Here is a 12,810-nt window from a genome sequence, read left to right on the forward strand (position 1 = left end):
TGCAACTTGGTGTGAATTAGGAAAAAAAAAGGTAATTAAACTAACAAGATAAAGCAAATGAACATGTCCATTAAGGATAGGAAGAGTAAGGGAGGTAACATTGGAAGAGGGTGGGCAGGATGGATGTGCCAGGTACTTGAGGGGCATGAGTCAGAAGGCAAGGAGGTTGGCAAGGGCGCCAAAAGGTGGGTGGGAGATCAATTAAGGCAAGCATCAACTTCTCTGAAATTTTGATTCTGGCAACACTAATCAGATAGAAAGCTCTCGCCCTATGGGCCATAGATATATAGATCACTGCTGGGAGCTCCCAATCCCCCCTTGCTAAAGTCCTGCTTAAAAAAGTATGTGAATTGGGATATGTTGAAGCTGTCTGTGGTTGAAGAGTGGGAGCCTCTTACTAGATGAGGGAGTGGATGGTCCTCTGTGTCCTCACTTGTTACCTCATCACACATAAGAAGCTTTCTTCCTTTTCATGCTCACAGTCTGGGCAGCTTGCAAGGACAGATCAGGATTTATAAAGTAAGCCAGCAGTTCTCAAAATGTGGTCTGCAGACCTCTGGGGGTGCTTGTGACCTTTGGGGATACTCAAGGTCAAAACTTTTTTCGCAATAATGTTGAGATGTTATTTACCATTACTGTTTTGACATTTTCATTGACAGTGCAAAGCAGTGGTGGGTAAAACTGCTGATGGCTTAGCATGAATCAAACTAGGGGTACCAAACTATAATAGTTTATATTATATTCTTCACCACCACACACACACAGTAAAAGAAAATTTCTATTTTACTTAAGACTATTCTCGATGAAGTCATAAACATTATTAACTTTATTAAATCTCAATGCTTTGAGTATACATCTTTTTAATATTCTGTGTGATGAGAAAAGAATGCATAAAGTGTTTTGCTGCAAGGAGTGTGATGATTTTCTCAAGGAGAAGCCCTTGTGCAATTAATAGTTTGTGTTGCAAACTGAACTAGCTGCTTTTTTCATGGAACACCGTATATACTTGAAAGAATAACTGACAGTCAAACTATGGTTATTCAAACTTGAGTACTTGGCAGACATTTCTCCCAAAATGAACAAAACGAGTCTGTCACTTCAAGGAAAACAACTGACAGTGTTTGTTGCTAATGATAACATTTGACCTTTCACATGAAAATTAGAATTTGGGAAGTTGTATCTGCCATGTGAGCTCAATAGCTTTTTAATACTTAAAGACTTTTCTGTTGAGGTTGGTGGGTGGTACTATTTATGAATATAATTTTAAAAAAATATTCTGGTTGAAAAATGTCAACATTTGGAAGAGCTGCATAGCTTAGTGAATGAATATTTTCTTAATGATCAATGTATGATCTTACAAAGTCATTCATGGGTAAAAGAGTCATTCAAAGTGTAAGATAGACCAATGCATTTTAATGTGATAGAGTATGAAAACCTCATCCACATGGTTTCAGATCCCACACTGCACATAACCTTTAATCAACCACCACTTGTTGAGTTTTGGTGTAGTATCAAAAAAGAATATCCACAATTATCTGAAAAATCTCTTAAGTATTTCTTTTTTCTAACTACTTGTCTTTGTGAGACTGGGTTTTCTTCTTCTTTTGGGCCAATTTTGAACCTGTGTACATGAATTAAGGTTATTATTTGAGAACAACTGTCAAGGTGAACTCAGATCTATCGTGATTGGTATTGGAGAGGGGCACTCAGCACTGGAAGGCATGGCATTAGTATCTGTGTGTGGGCCGTGGTAATGGTCACAAATCCTATCCTCCCTGTGCCAGAGGCTTATGCACGCTCCCCTATTTAATCTTCAAAATACCATCAGTGAGGTGGGTAATATCACCTTCATATGATGAGGAAACAAAGCATGGAAAAGTATTTATAGGATAGTTGGCTTGCCCGTGAACCCACTGGTAATTCCTGGTCCCTCCCCTCTACTTCCACTGCCTCCGTCCTCAGAACGTTTCATGACTCAAGCTACCTGCCTTGTGTATGGTTTTCATGGCACTGATACTATGGTAGGTGTTCCTAGATGTGAGGATGGCTGTTGTAACCGGAGGTTGTGCCACCTGCCACTGTGACAGCTGTACCTTGGCTGCCACTCACAGGCTGGCTGATACACGGAAGCTTGTATCGTGGTCTCGAGTGTCTGCCCAGTGACTTTGATCTGAGTAACAGACAACATCAAGGTAATCATCTTAATTTGGTCTGGTAGCTGCTACCATTCTTCAGCTATCTATATGGAAAGCAGATATAAGGTTTGAGAGGACATGTGTGACAGTTTGCTGAAAGTATGGATCTGGATGCCATATGTTACTAGCCCAGGGGTTCTGAGGTGTATCATCCTTGTCCCCTGGCTGCTTATAGAAGGCATGGCTGTAATGCCTTCAGCAAGAGGGAGAGGAACTAACATTTGAGATATGTTGATGAACTAACATTCCTTTTTTAGGCCAGTGTTTCACATCTCTCTCACTCAGTCCTCACAATGACCTTGTGGGGTTGCTGGATTTAATTCTGTTTTGCAAGTGAGGAAGCAGATGCTCCGAATTTTAGTAGCTTGCTCAGTGTTGCTGTGTCAAGCCCAGGCCTTTCTGGTTCCCCAGTCACCTCTTCAGAGATTGCTTGCCTTAAACAAATAAAAGCCCCTACAGGCAGAGGAGCCCAGGCTAGCTCAGGTCTCGCCACTTTGGTGCTGATGCTTATTCGTTCAGCAGATGTGTTTTGGGCACCTATTTATGTGCCAAGCACTGGCTGGAGAGAAAAAGATGAATAAGGCAGTCTCATTCTTTAAGGTCATTCTGCTTATTTGTATCTGTCTCTCTTCTAAAGGCTATGGGATCACAGAGTAGCTGTGATAGGGTGTTGAGAGGTGTTCTCCCAGTGGAAAAAAGTAGTAAGGGAGGAATTCATGGCCGTAAACAAAAACAAGTTAGAAAACATCACGGCTTATTCATTTAGAGCAAACGTAGTAAGGAGGGCCTGACAGAGAGAACGATGAGAGATACAAGTGGAAAAGTAAAGAGACTTTATCCTATAGGAAGTGGGGATCCATGGAGGTTGTTCTGTTTGTTTTATGAATGAGGCTTAAGATATTCCTTAAGCATTTTGGTTTTGTCTGCAGAAATGTTCATTTTAGAAAATGTAGAGACTGCATTATAATAAATACAAAAATCACATATAGTTATATCCAGAGATAACCACTATTAATATTTTTGTGTATCTTTTATGTATCTTGTATTCTGTTTTATTATTAAAATAGTTTGCGTGTTATTACAAGTTCTTAATAATTTTCTCAGTTATGAAATATTCCATATAATATTTTTATTTAGCCATTCCACTATGGTTGGACAAATAATCTGTTGCCAATTTTTTTCTATTATGGAATAACAAGTTAGAAATATTTTTCTTTGGGCATAAAGTTTTTGCTGTATTTAGAATTATTTCTCAGGATAATTACTGGAATGAATTTCTGGGTCAGAGTATGAACATTTCTCAAGTTCTAGAGCCTTTTAAACGATGTGTACTAATTGAAAACTCCACAAGTTCAATGAGTTTTCCCTGTTCTTAGTGAGTCTTAGAAATAATAATAGGTTTTTAAAAATTATTGTTTGCCAATTTGAGAGGTAAAAAATATAGCTTTATTTCAATTTGTATTTCTTTGATTACTAATGCAGCAAAATTTTTCCATATGTTATATTATTGTTATCTCTATTGTCTGTTCATGTTTCGCAGGAAACCCTTATATGGCAATTTCTATGAGTCACTGCTATAAGCACTTCAAGTGTTAACTAATTTAATCATACAGTTCTGCGAGATATTACTGTTTTCTCCATTTCACAGAAAAGGAAATAAAGGCAAAAAGAGGTTAAAGAACTTGCTCAAGGTCATACAACCAATAAGTGACAGAGCTAGAACTTGAAACTAGGGAATCTGGCCCAAAGGCTAGGCTCTTAATCAATGCTGAACTGTTCTCTGACCTAAGCTGTGCTTATGATCTTATTGGTCATGTTACTCCCCACTAATTTCTACACACGTGCACGCATGCGCACACACACACACACACACACGCCTCACACACCAAGCCAGTTTTTATACCTGTATTAGTGCTATTTACGGAAATAACCACTGCATTGATTGGACCCCTCATGTGTGCTTTGCTTTTGTATAAATGGATCAAGAGGATGGAGACCAATGGTTATATAGAAGTTACATCAGAATCCATACATATATACTTCTATTTAAGTAAATTTCTGTTTTGGAATGAATGCAAGGCAAGTAGGGAAGCTGATTATCCATTTAAGAAAACAACTTACACATTTTATAAAAGGATTTCTCTTAAATAGGAAGTAGAAAATATATCTTTGTATTATGCAGACCTGGGTTCGAATCCATGCAGGTGGGATAATGTTACTCCTCTGTTTGAGTGGTTAGGATTAAATAGGGTGTTTGTAATGCATCTAACATGGCATTTAATTAATGTCCTCTTCCCTTTGTACTCAGATATGAAAAGGATAGATTAAGCTTTTTATAAGGCAAGATAAATCTTTTTAATTGCCAGATACACATTCTAGTAAATTATTGATTATTTTAATTCTTTTGACAAATATTGGAGGGCCTGCTCTTATACATAAAGGATATGAGTTCTACCTTTCATGGGCTCATTGTCTATGGTGGGTCATTAGTCATAGTCACCACAAGTAGAGGACTCTTTGCTCCTCTGAGCCTTTGTTTTCTTATCTATAAAGTGAGATTGTATGTAAAATGCCTAGTACTGTTCCTGACACATAGTCAGTGCTTAGTAGTAGCTGCTAATTCATGTAATATTATGCAGCCATTAAAAGTGATTCACATAGAATATTTAATAGCATGGGGAAACTTTCAGTACTATAATGTTTAATGAAAAAACAAAGAGTTTGGGCTTCCCTGGTGGCGCAATGGTTGGGAGTCCGCCTGCCGATGCGGGGGACGCGGGTTCGTGCCCCGGTCCGGGAAGATCCCACGTGCCGCGGAGCGGCTGGGCCCGTGAGCCATGGCCGCTGAGCCTGCCCGTCCCGAGCCTGTGCTCCGCAACGGGAGAGGCCACGGCAGTGAGAGGCCCGCGTACCACAAAAAAAAAAAAAAAAAAAAAAAAAAAGAGTTTAAAATAGTTTTTATAGAGTAGGCACATCTTGCTTTAAAAAGTGTGGGAGGGCTTCCCTGGTGGCGCAGTGGTTGAGAGTCCGCCTGCCGATGCAGGGGATACGGGTTTGTGCCCTGGTCCGGGAAGATCCCACATGCGGCGGAGCGGCTGGGCCTGTGAGCCATGGCCGCTGAGCCTGCGCGTCTGGAGCCTGTGCTCCGCAACGGGAGAGGCCACAACAGTGAGAGGCCCGCGTACTACAGAAAAAAATAAAAAATAAAAAATAAAAATAAATAAATAAAAAGTGTGGGAAAAGACTGGAAAGAAAGGCACAAAATATGAATAATCACTCAAATATTGTGCATCTATCGTGCCATGCAGTAGGTACTGAGGAAACACAGGTGAATAAGATCTGGTTCTTCCTTAGGGGGAGGTTTTAATAGACAGATGATCACAATCCAGTGTCGGCTGAAGCAGAGGGAGAAGTCTTGCAAGCTGCTTCAGTTTCTGCCATGAAGAGGGAGGATGGTAGTATCAGTCATTGAGAAAGGAGACAGGGTTTGGACCAGGGAAGATGATGAATTTGGTTTTGGACATGTTGTGATTGTCCAATGCAGATATATGGGCTAGTAGGTATATAGGTCTGGATGAGTGGGAGATACAGATTTGGAAAGGTTTAATCTATAGGTGAGGTTTGAAGCTGTGGGAAAAAATAGAAGCAGTCAGGGAAAGTCTGCGGAGTGAGCCAAGAGTTAGATCTTGATTGCATCCAGATGGTGAAATTTTGAATAACTCTTTTTCTTTCTTTGCTTTATTTATTTATTTAAAAAATTCCTATAGTGTAAATGTAAGTATTTCCTATAGTGTAATGTAAATGTTTCAGTTAGGATTAGGTTTTGCCACATGTGACAGCAAACCTAAAATAACAGTGGCTTAAACTAAATGTAAGCTTATTTCTCTCTCACCTACAAGAAGTTTAGATAGGTGTAGTGTGTCCAGGGCATTTATGGTACTCTACAGTGTTGGAACCAATGTGGAGTCCTCCTATTTTCATGTTCCACAATCCTCAGCATTTGTCTTCCATCTTATGTCCCAAGACGACTGCCCGAAGTCCAGCCATCAGTTGGAAGAAGAGTTGAAGGACAGCATGTGCTTTCCATTTAAGATCATTTTCTGAATGTTGCACATGACACTTTGCTTACATCCTATTGGCCAGAATTTAGTCACTTAGCCATATAAGAAGATGGGGAAATGAAATTTATTTTAGGAAGCTAACAGTCAAGAATCCAGTGCGTGATTCTAGTAACATCTTGGTTTTGCCTGTGGAACAGCTGAGGTTGGTTTGTCTGAAGGGATTAGTACAGTAATTTCCATACATTTTTCTTCTATTTCAATCATAAGAATAGAGGCACCATACTAAAGTCATCACATGATGGTAGTAAGCTGGAAAATACTTTGTTTTCTTAGAAAGGCCAATGACTTTACAGAGGTAAGTCAGAAAGACAAAAACCAATACCATATGCTAACACATATATATGGAATCTGAAAAAAAAATGGTTCTGAAGAACCTAGGGGCAGGACAGAAATAAAGACACAGACGTAGAGAATAGACTTGAGCACACGGGGAGTGGGAAGGGTAAGCTGGGACGAAGTGAGAGAGTGGCATGGACATATACACACTACCAAATGTATAATAGATAGCTAGTGGGAAGCTGCCGCATAGCACAGGGAGATCAGCTCGGTGCTTTGTGACCACCTAGAGGGGTGGGATTGGGAGGGTGGAAGGGAGACGCAAAAGGGAGGGGATATGGGGATATATGTATATGTATAGCTGATTCACTTTGTTATAAAGCAGAAACTAACACACCATTGTAAAGCAATTATACTCCAATAAAGATGTTTAAAAAAAAAAGGGCAATGACTGAACATTGAACTAGAATCCTAGTAAACTCACTTAATGGGTAACATTGAACCCTATCAAGATGAGTAGGAGGTAATCCAACCTCCTTTATTGCAACAAGGCCTCAAAAGAGTTCCTGAGATTATTGAAAGATTAAATGAGTGTTGTAAATCTGTAGGTAAATGAATTCAGAAATATTCTGGTGGAGAACCACAATGTTCTCATCTGTCTTTAGAGTGGGAAAGTTGGTCTTAATAATACAAGTTATAAATGAGACATAGGTCACTCTTAGTTCAAATCCGCTCTGGAGTATTAGTTGCCAATCAGGAAGATTCAAGGCTACTTTATGGGTCACCATAGCCCTCCACCAACGATTTGTAGTCATAAACTGTCTTGGGATTCTGGAATTTGAGCTCTTGGAGAATTAGAAGGGGATGTTCCTCTCAATGTCAACTACCTAATAGGGTTTAAGAATTTAGAGGTTAATAATGATAATAAACTATATGGCACTTCTTTCATCTGTAAGATCTAAAAGCTGTTTATGACTAGTAATTAAATACTTACACAACCCCTTGGCTCGCGGTGAGGGTGGCTGATCTCCAGTTTTATAGGACGAGACGTCTGAGGCTTGACTGCAATAAAGCCTGTACTTCCTGAGGTTCTGCTGGCCAGTTGGTTTTCTAGATTAAAAAGGTTTTCTTTCCTCTAGAATTGAAATGGGACACTGAGAGACCTAAAACAAATGGAATGCAGGAGGGGAATGTTTCTGCACTAGTGTTTGTACATTATGCAGTAGGTACATGTGATACAAAATGGATTAAAGACATGAGAAACTTTTTTTAAAGTTCCTCATATCTTTCCATTTCTTTTAGCAAGTTGTTTGAGAAAATTACGTTTCTCTTCTACCAGAGAAAGAACAGGCTGTGAGCAATGAGAGTGGATGACTGTGCAAAATGGCACGCTTAACAATAGACTGCTAATTAAAAAAAAGATGAATAGGTTACCCCCTTGCATTAAGTTTTAAACAGAGTCTAGCGTAACACATTTTTAACAGTTACCGTGAATAACTAACTTGTCAAAGGGGAAAATCCAAGCTCTTAACCACACTGAGGTCTTCCTAGATTTGTACCATGCCTAAGGGCATAATGATAATAACAACTCAAATATCGAATACCTACCACATTCTGAGCCCTTTACATCTACTTACTCATTTAATCTCCACAACTGCCACACAAAATGCGGGTGCTATTTCTTATGGCCATTTACAGATAAGCAAACTGAGGCACAGAAAGGTAATGGAACTTGCCTAAGGGCGTGCCGCCTGTCAGCAGAAACGCCAGGTTATGTGATGTCAGAGGAGGCTCCCGTAACTATTGGGCCATACTGCTTGTCAGCAGAAAGCTAGACAAAGCTGTGAGATCAGCTGAAATATTCACAAAAGAGGAGACCTGGGCACATCTGAAGACAGAAGGCTTAAATATTGAATGGTCATGGATACAAGTCAAGAAGAAGATGTTGAAGGGATGTGGAGTCCCTAAGAGTACCTGGAATTAGAATAGGTCATGGGGCTCTGATAAAGGTGAGCTTTAGCGGAGGCAGAAGAATCCTTATCCTTCTGAGGCTGCAGTGAAGTCTAAGTGTAGAGAGCTGCCATGCAGAGGACATGTAGGAGGGAAAGTGGCTTGTACCTGATCACCTTGAGCTTTTAGGTGGCGTGCTGGAGCCGACTCTTACCAGCTCAGGAGAGCCATGGATAAACGTTCAGGAACATCGCAAGTCAGGTTTGTAGCTTGAAATCAGCCAAAGTGGGGGTATTTGTACCATAGAAACTGGCAGATGCTACTAGTGAGGGCTTCCCCCCTCAACTGCCACCCAAAGCCGGTTTTCCAGGACACCTTAGACTCTCTTCGTCTTTACCTCATGAACATTCGAAAGCCTGCTAGCCTGCCAGTTGAATTCAAACCTTGGGTGAGTGCCTGCCTACTGTGGGGAAGGCACTGTGCCAAGCATGGGGGAGTGCAAAGACCAGCCCCCAGCGTGACAATGACTGTGGTGGAGAGGAAAGAGCATGAGGATATAAGTCCTGGACTAGCTCTCAGACCTTTGGCCACTCACTTATCCTTGGTTTACTCATCTGCAAATGGAGATGATAATATGTATCCCAAAGGGTTAGTAAGAGGATTAATGAGTACACGTACAGCTCCTGGCACAGAGGTGATCACTAAGTGACAGTTCTGAGAGTGGCAGACATGTAAACAGACAGCTTTTCTGTAGCTTGACATAAGAAACAAAGGAGTAACTAACTCTGTTTGATCAGAGAAGGCTTCACAGAGATCATGGTCCCCCAAGCAGGATTTCAGGTAGATGCTTCATGGATGAATTCTGACCTGGTTCTCGTCAGAAAATTAATCTTTTTTTTTTTTTTTTTTTGTCCCTAGAGCATGTTCCTTTTGCCTTTTTTTTTTTTTAGCCCATACCTCACTATACATTATTGAGTAGTAAGACAAACAATAGATTTGGAGATAGGCATACCTAGATTTATATCCCATCTCCAACACACCTGCTTTGTGACCTTTGGCAAAATTCTTAACTTCCTGGAATTTCTGTTTCTAATTTTACAATATGGGTGTAATACTTGGATGATTTTTAAAATTAACTGAGAATGTAGGGGAAAGAGCCATACACTTAGCTGCCTTGGGAACCCCAAAGTGAATCCAGCATATATTTAGAGTTTCATCTCCCCTTACGTTTCTGCATGTCGTGCAGAAACACACCATTTCTTTCCTACCGCTGTGTCTTTGTACCTATTGTTCCCTCTGCCTAGAGAGTTCTGTGCTAGAGTTGAACAGCGCTGTGGGAAGGGCCCAGGGCTGGCCGTCAGCGCAGCTCTGCCAATCGTTAGCTAGGTGACCACGGGAAGATAATTTGCCTCTATATCTCGGCTTTTTTTCAGATATCTGTAAAATGGGGGAAATAATGGTATCTCACTCATTGGATTATCGTGAGGATTAAATTAGCCATGTAAAGACCCAAGTTTATGCCTGGCATATGGTAAGCACTGAACAATTCTTAGGTATAACTACCACTCCCATTACTACTACCCTTATTATTCCTCCAGATATGGTTCAAATAGCACCTGCTTCCCCAGTTTCCCTACACCATTATTTGCTTGCTCTCTGTGAAGCTGATGGACCCACCACATGTTCTAGGCACACTCCTAGGCATATTACACGTGTTATTTTATTCAGATCACCCAGTATGTTCTCAGCCACCCTCTGGGATTGATCAAATTCTTGAAGGTCAGATTCACCTTTATAAGAGGACTGAGAATCTTTGACAGTTACTATGTAAAGACCCTTTTTCCTTTCCTCTTAGAAAAAGATGAAATCTACAAGTTAACTAGTAATATCCCCACTGTACAGATCGAATCTTTCGACAAACATTTTTAGAGCAATTACTAAGTGTGGGCACTGTATTAAGTGCTGGGAACACTGTGGTGAACATAAATAATCCTGGTCCCTGCCCACATGTAGCTATTTACATTTAAATTAATTAAGTATAAATAAAGTTTAAAACTCAGATCAGCACTTGCACTAGCCATATTTTCCAAGGATTAAACAAGGAGAAATCAGATGGAGGTGCTGGGGATTGAACCCAGGACCTCATACATGCAAAGCATGCACTCGACCCCTGAGCTACATCCCCATATGTTCTAGTTATGTTTTATTTGCTCTAACCACTACATGTGGTTAGAGGCTATTGGGTTGGACAATGCTAACATAGAGTATTTGCATCATCATGGAAAGTTCTATTGAATTAAGCTGTTCTAGAGGGGGAGGCTGACATTGATCAATTAACCATACTTAAAAATATAACTGCAGTTGTGGTAAGTACTAATCAGAAAGAATGCATGGTAACACACGAGCATTTCATAGGGGGATTTGGCTTATGTGACTAAGACATGTTTGAACTAAGATGTGTTGAGTGATTGGGAGTTAGCAAAGCCTGCGGTTAGATTAATTAAAGGGATTGAAAAAAGGCTAATGGCTGGGGCATAGAGACGGAGGGAAGATTTGGGTGAGATAAAGAGGTAGAAGGACCACAGAGGACCTTGTAGAAAGAAGATGAGAAAGCTGAGAGGCTTAGTAATTTGACTGTCTCATCAGTGATGGAACCTAGATTTGACTTAAGTCTATGTTGCGTAATAGATGTATATAGTCAAAGTACTTTGCCTCTGTAATTTACAGATCTCATCTTGCTCCTTTCCTCTTTGGAAATCACCAAATATCCTCTACTAGATTATTTCTTCAGCATTAAAACATGCTATAATAACTTCCTTCTTAGACAAAACCAAACCAAACCAAAAAACCCTTCCTACATCCATCTTTAGCTACTTTCCCATTGTTTTCTGCTTTTATCGCAAAACTCCTTGAAAGAGTTGGCTATACTTACTACCCCCTTGTCCTTTTTTTCTGTTTCTTGTTGAACCGCCTCTACTTAGGCTTTCTTTCCCCCCATCATTTTCAGTAAAGTCAGCAATAACTTCCATGATTCAGTCCTTATCTTGCAGAATTTCTCAGCAGCACCTGATATAATTGATCTTCCTCCTTTTCGTATTGTCTTTTTTGTTTGTTTGTTTTGTTTTCTGTATGTGGGCCTCTCACTGTTGTGGCCTCTCCCGTTGTGGAGCACAGGCTCCGAATGCGCAGGCTTAGCGGCCATAGCTTCCGGGCCAGCCACTCCGCGGCATGTGGGATCTTCCCGGACCGGGGCACGAACCCGTATCCCCTGCATCGGCAGGCGGACTCTCAACCACTGAGCCACCAGGGAAGCCCGATCTTCCTCCTTTTCGGAGCACGTCTTCCTTGGCTTTTGATTTAGCACATTCTCTTGGTTTTCCTCCTACCTCCCATCTCAGCCTCCTTTGCTGGACCCTTCTCCTTTGCACTTTGCCAGGGCTCAGTCCCGGACTGTCTTCATTTCTCTAAATGCATTAACTTACTAGGTAATTTCATCTAGTTGCATGATGTGCTGGCTGATTTTATGGTACCCAGTTGTTTGGTCAGACACCAGTCTACATGTTGCTGTGAAGGTATGTTTTAATGTGATTAACACTGAAATCAATAGACTTTAAGTAAAGCAGATTACTCTCCATAATGTGAGTGAGCTTCCTGCAATCAGTTGAAGGCCTTAAGAGAAAAGATTGAGGTCTCCTGCAGGGGAAAGAATTGTGCCTCCAGACTGCCTTCAGACTCAAGACTGCAACATTAAGACTGCTGGAATTTCCAGCCTGCTGACCTGTTCTGTAGGTTTTAGACTTGCCAGCCGCCAAATGCTGTGAGTCATTCTCTCAAAATAAATCTTTCAAACTTCCCTGGTGGTCCAGCGGCTAAGACTCCATGCTTCCAATGCAGGGACGACATGGGTTCGATCCCTGGTTGGGGAAGTTCTGCATGCTGTGCAGCCAGAAAAAAAAAAAAGAAAGAAAGAAAGGAAAAAAAATCTCTCTCTCTCTCTCTCTCTCTCTCTCTGTTTCTCTGGAGGACCCCGACATTATCTACAATGCAATATCCATGGCATTAAATACCTTTTATATTTGACTAACAATTTTTATTTCTAATCCTGACTTCTCCCCTGAATTCCAGATTCGCATACCAACTACCTACTCAAAATCTCCATTTGGATAACAGTAGGTTTCTCAAACCATACTATGCATTTGTCCCAAACTATTGCTTTCCATCTCTCCCATTCCCATCTTTTCTCCTCCTCCCTGAGTATCCCCCCTTTT

At 40.7% G+C, this 12,810-nt stretch overlaps 1 non-coding gene across 1 annotated transcript; it reads right to left on the reverse strand.

Moving 5' to 3' along the window:
• Positions 1–10,655: 10,655 nt before the first annotated feature.
• On the reverse strand, positions 10,656–10,727 carry TRNAA-UGC (transfer RNA alanine (anticodon UGC)). The gene has a single exon. It is a non-coding gene; the product is annotated as a tRNA-Ala (tRNA).
• Positions 10,728–12,810: the final 2,083 nt, after the last annotated feature.

The sequence above is a fragment of the Kogia breviceps genome, chromosome 12, assembly GCF_026419965.1.
Source record: "Kogia breviceps isolate mKogBre1 chromosome 12, mKogBre1 haplotype 1, whole genome shotgun sequence".
NCBI classification, from domain to species: domain Eukaryota; kingdom Metazoa; phylum Chordata; class Mammalia; order Artiodactyla; family Physeteridae; genus Kogia; species Kogia breviceps.